We start from the raw sequence: 9,503 nt of genomic DNA on the forward strand, positions 1-9,503 counted from the left end.
ATTATTTAAATTATTAATGAAATTAAAATTCTAAAAAAATCAAAACCAAAATATTTTATTATAAATAAGTTTTGAATTCATAATACAAGAACCGAAATTAAAAAGAACTTGGGTGGTCGTTAATTAATCGCCTCGTAGAATTCATCACTCCTCGCCTGAACATCCGCCTCGGCATGTGAGTCGTCGGTCGGTGACTGGCCTGGGATAGGATTTTGTTGTCGCATGGTCCTCAACAAAGTCGCCCATTCCGGATTTGTGGCCGCTACAACGTCCAAGAAGCCCTCGAGTCCACCCATACGAGATCGCAGCTGAGTAGAATCTCTACGCAGCTCAGTAGACTCTCTACGCAGCTCTTCGGACTCCCTACGCAGCTGAGAGACTTCATCATCCCGTCGCTGAACATAAGACGATGTCGCTCTCGGAACATCGTTGACGGAACCAATCCCCAACGTCCGTCCCTTTTTTTTAGGGACAACCTTAAAAACAAAAAATAAATTTTGTTAGTAAAAATTTAAAGTTAAATTAAATGAATATTTAAAAAAATTAAAATTTTAGAAAATTTACCTCCTCGTAAAGCTTATCCACTTCAGGTGTGGATAAGGTGACGGGTAATCCATCGGTGGACTGTTGGGTCAGCTGGGTCTGGCGTTCTTCAACCCGAGCAGCCAAATCGTTGTAGATTTGTTCGGACTTGCCATCTATAAATCGGCCCGCCTTGTTCTTGTGGGTCCTCTCGTAAAGTTGCATAAGAGACGGGAATTCTCCCGTCTCTTTGGCCTAAAAAAACATTTAAGAAAGTTGTTAATTAGAATATATATATAAAATATACTAAAAATTTAATATAATTAAATTTTTAATTACCATTTCCAAACGGACACCAGCGTGGGGTTTTTGGCCCGTAGTGTGAAGCATCGGCCCGTTCCCGTGCTCATCGACTGTGTTACGGGAGTTAGAGCAAGACTGGGCGATTCTAATGGAATCAGGAAGACGCCAATATCGGATGAGGCCATCCCAGACATCCGTGGTGAGCTCAGCGGGTTTGCCACGCTCATACCCCTTCACGATCCAGTCACCCTTCCAGTTGGAGACCGTGTCCAACAAGCGAACTTTCGCCTTCGCTTCAAACTTCTTCCTCACCCTCTCAGTGATCCCGAAGGCCCAATTATATTTTTGCTGTTGGAAAAAATAATTTATAATTAGTTTTTCAGAAAAAAATATATATATAAATAATTAAAAAATTTAAAGATATATATTTAATTAATAGAACTTACAGCGTAAATTTTGAACCACGTCTTTCTGACGTAGTGGGGCGTCATTTTCCAGTTCGGATGTGCCATGGAGAAGTAACCTTTTATCGTGTCGGTTACGTCCGATGCAAGACATCCGTCAATCCCCCACCTGAAAAATACAAATTTAAAATATAAATTATTTTTTAAAGTTATAAAATAATTTAAAAAGAATAAAAAAATAATGAAACATACCATAAAGTTCCGTCCGGTCGGTCGGGGTCGATGACTGGTAAACCTTCTCTGCCTGGCAGACGGAGAATGTCCTCTACGGTGTACTGCGAGTAAGGAGCACTCGGAGGCACCATCAAATCGGGATGAATCTCGGCCGCGGGCATCGGAGGTGCCGGCATCGTAGGAGGCACAGGAGGAGGAGGCATCTGGGGAGGCACGTGAAGAACCGATGGTGCACTAGAAGAAGGAGATCCAATGACTCTCTGAGTGTACTGAGTCTCGGGGACAGTCTCCTGACCCGAAGAACCGGGAGCTGAAGAAGACGACGGGTCTAAACGACTACCCGGCTCTCCGAACATCTCTCTGTAATGGGCAGTAAGTCTACCTTTTCGAACCTGAGAAAAAAATTTAATTTTTTAAATTTTCGTAAACATATACTAACATTCCACCTAATCACTAAATAACATAAGATCCGTAAACCTATCTAAATTCCCTATACTAACCACCTAATCTATCCTAAACTAATCAAACTAGAGAGGAATTAGAGAGACTTACCATTGCTACGAATTAGGGAGGAAGTGGAGAGGAAGTGGAGAGGAAAGACGGAGCGAGCTCGCTCGGGATATATATAAGATTACTTGTCCTCGTAATTTCCTCGTAAACTTACGAGGAATTACAGAGGCCCGCGTTTTCAGTTACGACGAAATAGCGACGAAATACAAAGGCCCGCGTTTTCGTTAACGACGTTTTTACGACGAAAAGGTTACGTGGAATTAACGAGTTAACCAGTTACGAGGAATTAGCGAGCCTTTATTTTCTATAAATACCCACAACTTTCCTTCTCAAACCACACACAAACTCACAAAACACACCCTATCTCAAATCACACTCCTCACCAAAATACTTTTCAAATTAGAAATATTTGAAAAAAAAAGAAGAAAAGAAGATATTAGAATTTATGTGGGTGAGACTTAAGTCTCGCCACATATAATTCCAGTATCTTTCTTTTTTTCTTTTTTACTAGTTTTTATACTATGAGGAAGTAGCTAGTCCCGCTTTTCACCAAATTAGAAATATTTGGAAAAAAAAGAAAGAGAAGAAGATATTAGAATTTATGTGGGCGAGACTTAAGTATTATAATTGCTGGAAGTCTTGCTACATGTAAATCTGGTGTCTCTCTTCTTTTCCTTTTTTTTCTAGTTTTTATTCTACGAGGTTTTTACGACGATTTTTGTTACGAGGTGTTTACGACGAAATCATCCTACGTGGAATAAAGAGTGCCTCCTTCGTCATTTACTTTACGTGGTATTTACGTCTATTTACCTTACGAGGTCTTTACGACGATTCCGTCCTACGTGGAATTAACGGGTTTCGCTTTCTTTATTTTTTTTAGTTTCGTCGTTATTTCCACGTAAGATAACGAGGTCTTTACGACGATTCTGTCCTACGTGGAATAAACGAGGATTACGTCGTACATTCGACGTCAACTTACGAGGAATTAACGAGTAGTACGTTTAATTCCCTAAAATCCGAAACCCCAAACCCCAAAACCCCATATTCCTTATCTTCTACTTCATATATTCCAAACCCCATCTTTATTTTCATTCCAAACCACAATTCCCACATTTACTTATTTATAAAACAAACTCCCACAATTTCTTATTCATAAAACAAACTCCCACATTACCTTATTCATAAAACAAACTCTCACATTACCTTATTCATAAAACAAACTACACAAAATCAAATACATCAATCGGATACATCGACATTCTCGTCATCACTAGAAATATCATCATTTTCATTAAACTCGTCTTCTACAGCTTCGTCTGTGGCATCATCGGTAAGATCTTCGTATTCGTGATTATGCGGATCAATGAGAAGGATGTCATCAACTTCTTGTTCAGGTTCCTCGACTTCATTTATCTGTTCTTCTTGCAATGGTGGTTCTTCTCCACTGATGATTCGTCCTCGAGGTGTAACTTTGATCACTGCTAACCAATTTATACCCGAATCTCTCATCCGAGGGTATGGAAGGAAGCTAACTTGGTCTGCTTGTGAAGCTAAGATGAAAGGCTCGAATTTGTTGTACCGACGTCCACCGTTGACATCAACTACACCAAATTTGTTAGACCGAACACCTCTGTTGACGACGGGGTCGAACCATTCACATTTGAAGATGACGCATTTCAGCTTCAGTATCCCTGGAAATTCGACTTCAATAATCTCCGTCAAGATCCCGTAGAAATCTGTTTCCCCTTTCACACATATTCCATAGTTACTGGTCGCCCGCTGTCTACCATACTCATATGTGTGAAAAGTGTAGCCTCGTGTGAAATACATCTGTGATGTGGTGACCTTTACAAGTGGAGATTGAATTACTTCGTGTAACCACTTAGGATAATCTGCATCGTCGTCATAATCAACCTGCAAAAATAAAGAGAACATTAAAATACAAATCATGTATGAAAAAATAGTTTGAGTTATAATACCTGATTCCGCAACCACTTAATGAAGTGCTGATCTTTCCTTTTGTCTACGTCACTTGTGGATATACCAGGAAATGTTTCTTCGACTTGAGAAACAAATAGGCTGTAAAATTAATCACATTTCATAGGAATGAATCTCTTGCAATTATATAATTAATTATATGTGTTTTGAAGTGTCCATATATGTTACCTTTCAAAATAACGCATCAATGGATCCTCGCAATTGAGTAGAATATAGGTGTGTGCACTATGAGCGTCTTGTTCACTCGACCACCAAACCTCTTTAGACTTCCCACCGAGTCGTCCAATCTGGCTAAAGATGTCTGGAACACCAGCAACTGCATATGTTGGCGCAACTCCACCATCATCATATCTTCTTGGAGCTCTTCTACGGGTACGTACTTTTGACGCAAAGTAGTACGATGTGAAGTGAGAAACTTCTTCCGTCAAACTTCCAGCAATTATAGAACCTTCAACTTTGGCGAGGTTCTTTGCTTTTCCCTTCAAATATTTCATGGCTCGCTCATACTGATACATCCATCCGTAATGTACAGGTCCACGAAGCAATGCTTCATATGGGAGGTGGACAGCTAGATGCTCCATGACGTCAAAAAATCCAGGAGGAAATATCTTCTCCAAGTTGCACAATAAGATGGGAATGTTCTCCTGAAGCTGTTCCACAACTTCTTCTTTAAGAGTGCGTGTGCTCAGATCCCTGAAAAATGCTCCAATGCCTTTTATATTCCAAAAACAATTAAACACATTGTTAGTCGTATATTATTTTGCAAACTAGACCGTTATAAAATTATTGTGATATAAAACACTACGAACCTGCAAGTGCTTCATGTACGTTTGTTGGAAGTAGCTCCGCAAATGCAAAGGGCAGTAGTCGTTGCATAAAGACATGACAATCATGACTCTTCATCCCAGAGAACTTTTGACCCTTTTCAACACATCTAGAGAGATTTGAAACATACCCATCGGGAAACTTCACTTCTGATGCCACCCAGTTGAACAACACCGACTTTTTTTCTGAAGACAGTCTGAATATCGGAACGGGAACTTGTCCATTGCTTTTAATATGTAACTCGCTTCTTGAGCAAATATCCGGCAAGTCCAACCTCGATTTTATGTTGTCTTTTGTCTTCCCTGGGACATTCAATATTGTATTCATGATGTTCTCAAAGAAATTCTTCTCTATATGCATCACATCGAGGTTGTGGCGCAGAAGAAGATCCTTCCAATATGGCAACTCCCAAAATATACTCTTCTTGTGCCAGTTGTGATGAACACCGTAAGAATCAGGCATATTACGAGGGACATGCCAATTACCACCCCAACGAACTGTTTCGTTAGCTCCGTAGTAGTCGATTTGTGCTTCAATTTGTTCTCCAGTTAGATATGGTGGAGAAGTGTCTCTCACAACCCTTTTGTGCCTAAACAAATTCTTGTTTCTTCGGTAAGGATGGCCAATGGGAAGAAATCGACGATGACAATCAAACCAACTTGTCTTCCTACCATTCTTCAGTTGAAACGCATCTGTCGTTCCATTACAATATGGACAAGCTAATCTCCCATGTGTAGTCCATCCAGACAACATCCCATATGCAGGAAAGTCACTTATGGTCCACAAAAGCATAGCTCGCATCGTAAAATTCGTCTTCGTTGAACAGTCATACGTCCTCACCCCTGTTGACCACAAATCCTTCAACTCTTTTATCAGTGGTTGTAGGAAAACATCCAGGGACCTTTTTGGATGGTTCGGACCAGGTATCAATATCGTCAAGAATAGCAACTCCCGTTGCATGCACATCTCCGGTGGCAGGTTGTATGGCGTAAGAAAGACTGGCCACAATGAATATTGTCTCCCTGACATTCCGAACGGACTAAATCCATCTGTGCATAATCCGAGATACACATTCCGGCTATTGCTAGCAAAATCCGGATGTACTTTGTTGAAATGTTTCCAGGCTCTTGCATCTGATGGATGAGTCATCTCACCATCCGTCTGAGTATGCTCGGCATGCCATCTCATCTTTGCAGCAGTCTGCTCTGATTGATACAATCTTTTCAATCTGTCTGTAATTGGTAGGTACCACATCCTTTGGTACGGTACCCTATTACGTCCCCGTCCTTGCGGCTTGAATCGTGGCTTCTTGCAGAATCGACATACTTCTAGCTTCTCATCATCTCCCCAATAGATCATGCAGTTGTCGATGCAGACATCTATCATCTCCGAAGGCAACCCAAGACTATAAACTAATTTCTGAATCTCATAATAAGAATCAGCAGACACATTGTCTTCCGGCAAATACTCTTTAAACAAGTCCGCCCATTCGTTCATGCAACTTTCAGGTAGATTGTGATCAGTTTTAATATTCATCATTCTAGCAGCCAACGACAATTTAGAGAGACCTTCTCTACAACCACTGTAAAGTGGTTGATTCGCCGCGTTTAACATTCCGTAAAACTTTTTTGCATCTATATTAGGTTCTTCATCTTCATCATGAGCTACGAATGCATCAGCTACCATATCATGAACCCTATCATAATCTACCATCTCCTCCTGATGGTAACTATGTTCATTATGCAAATGATGATTAACCGGTTCTTCCTGAAAATTGCTATTACTACTACTAGCTTCATTCTGATCATAATTATAACCTTCCCCATGTTGAAACCAGATATAGTAATTTGGCGTGAAACCTCTATTTATTAAATGCTTCCAAACATTTTCACGGTTTGCCAATTTCGAATTGTTGCATTTCCGACAAGGACAGAACATCTTACCACTTTCTTGGGCGAGCGGTGTTGAATCTGCTTGGTGCATAAATGTCTCCAGCCCCGCAAGGTATTCTTTCGTCACTCTCCCGTTAGCATCTCTATGCATATACATCCAATTCCGCAACTCGTAAATAGTCCCAGAGCCAGCCATTTTTTTTTCTTTCACGTTTTTTGTTGTTGGTGTGTTTAAAATGATGTTCCAACATCCATATTTATAGAAAATTTCGAATCTGGTAGTTGTAATTTTACTATGAAATTACGACGAAAATTAATTGTATGGCCAAAAAAAAAACGTGAGCCACCTACCAAGTTGGTGGATTCAAAATTTCCTCGTTAAGTACACGTAAAATATTTCGTCGTAAAGCACTCGCGAAATTTACGTGGCTTTTACGAGGAAAATCTATTTCCTCGTAAAAGCCACGTCAGTTTACATCGTCTTTACGACGAATTTTTTTTGTCGTTACCTTACGACGAAATAACGATGCTTTTCTTTCTCAACGTAATTTCCTCGCAAAATCAACGTTTTTTTACGAGGAATATTTTTCCTCGTTAAACTTCCTCGGTAAAGATACGTTTTCTTGTAGTGGGCATGAAGCATTACATTAAAAATACGCATTGTACTGTACAAACCATAATATGTAACTAACTGCATGTGTACAGTACAATGCGTATTTACGTGAATTGGGAAAGGATAAAGAGCTATACAATGCGTAACTAACTGCATGTGTACAGTACAATGCGTAGTTGCCATATTCATACGTGAATTGGGAAAGGATAAAGAGCTATACAATAAAACCAAATACCACATTTATATCATTTTTTAGAAATTCTACTAGCTTCATTATTTATATTAATATAATATAAGTTTGAACGGTAATAACACATTAGACAGTTGGAACAAACAGATTGAAAGTATTTACTAGGATAATAAAAAAAATTGACAATCACACGGTCATTTTATCATTCAAATTAAAGATGGTATGGCAACTACGCCAGAATAAAGCAACCAACAAAACAAAGTTTCCTATAAAAAGATTTTGCAGTTTTAGCTAGAAAACCCGAAATTGCATTTTGTTGTCGATAAATGTAAGATATCTTGAATACTTGGAATTTTCTTTGGTCTTGATCACTTCTATCTATAAGAAATTTTACCATGCATGAGGTTCTTTAATCATAAGTGATCAGGTCCATGTAGTTTGTTCCAAACTTCTGGCAAGTTGAATGTCTATCGCTCAGAACAGTGATTCTAATTCTGAATACCAAGCTGATTCTGTCGTCTTCGTGTCCTCATTTAATGAAAATATTCAGATATGTCCTTCTAAACCCATCCGCATCAACTGAATTGAAAAGTGGAAGTCATCCACCAAATATATGTTTTCCAAGCATATGGCTAGTTAATCAGTGTTGCTTAATGGTTGTGATGTTGTAGGAACAACCACATTCGTTGAGAACCAACTTTGGCATTCGCAAAACAAAGGGGCCACTGTTTATGCTCATGAAAAGTTAATTGTTTCAAGATTTCCAAAGATACCAAATTATCCAATGTATATGAGTTCTTGTAACACCCCGATCCGGCCGCTTAGGCCGCGGTTGAAGCCTTACATCGCTTGGTCCACTTCCTGGCCGAACCTCTTAATTTTTGCCCTTTATTTATAATATCGCCCATAGGCGAGGGCGAACTTAAACCTTAGCTAAAGACTTCCCTAGTCATTAATAGCTTAGATCCTTTCAACAAATACGCAACATATTATTCTCTAGTTTTCTATTGGTCTTAAACCAATCTAACACTTGTCTGGTCGATTCACCTTAGCCTTGGTCAGTGTACTCAACTACCAATTAGCTTAAAGGTCAATCCTAAACCCAAACCAAGTCATAATTCTGAGGTTCCATTCTCCTAAACCATTCTATCTAGATCTACATAAGTAAATGCTAGATCATACCTACGCCACATCTATGGAGCTTATTAGCTCATCGGTCCTCCATTGACTCAAATTGCTCTTGCTTGACAGCTGGACCACGATGACTCAATGATCTTACTTAAGGTCCTTATCTTGACTCTTGCATCAAACAGCTCCCCTAGGTACTTAGTCATTCAACCAACCATCCCCACAGACATAAGTAAGCTTTGAGAAGTCTCTGAAAGAAAAAGGACATACATCTGACCTTTCTCGGCTCATGCACAATCCGAAATCCTTTTGCCTTATAGGCAATAGTACCAAGTCAATTTTCTGGACTGACAAAGCTCATTAGATCCTAAGTCAATCAACCAACCATCCTCATATGACTTGGAACTGATGAGTCATCATCTGGCCTGATCGGCCTTGAGACTTAACCCAGAAAACAGATATGACTTGTTCATACCAACCGATTCATTAATCAGGTTAGTAGTGACACCTTAGACCATCATCCAGAGGTCAGGTCGTCCATACTCAACCATGATCAGATCTTACACGGCTTTCCTTGGACAATCACACCTAAGCTCAATACTTAAGGTCTACGACACGTAGTACTAGCGATACACTTCGTCATGACTCTTAGCCAATCTCGAAGTTATCAACACCAAGATTGATATCTAGAAGCATCACATCAATACTCTTACTCCAGCAACGTGACTATCCATACTAGTTCTCAGCCATCGAAACATCGTCATGAAACATGATCCGACAACTAGACTTCATAAGCCATCGCCTACTTGGAAGGTATTGACATAACCGCCTTCCATTGCCATCATGTGGGTTTACTCCCTACATAAGGCATATGGCGCCTATCC

This window comes from Brassica napus, unplaced genomic scaffold (assembly GCF_020379485.1).
Source record: "Brassica napus cultivar Da-Ae unplaced genomic scaffold, Da-Ae ScsIHWf_208;HRSCAF=366, whole genome shotgun sequence".
NCBI lineage: Eukaryota > Viridiplantae > Streptophyta > Magnoliopsida > Brassicales > Brassicaceae > Brassica > Brassica napus.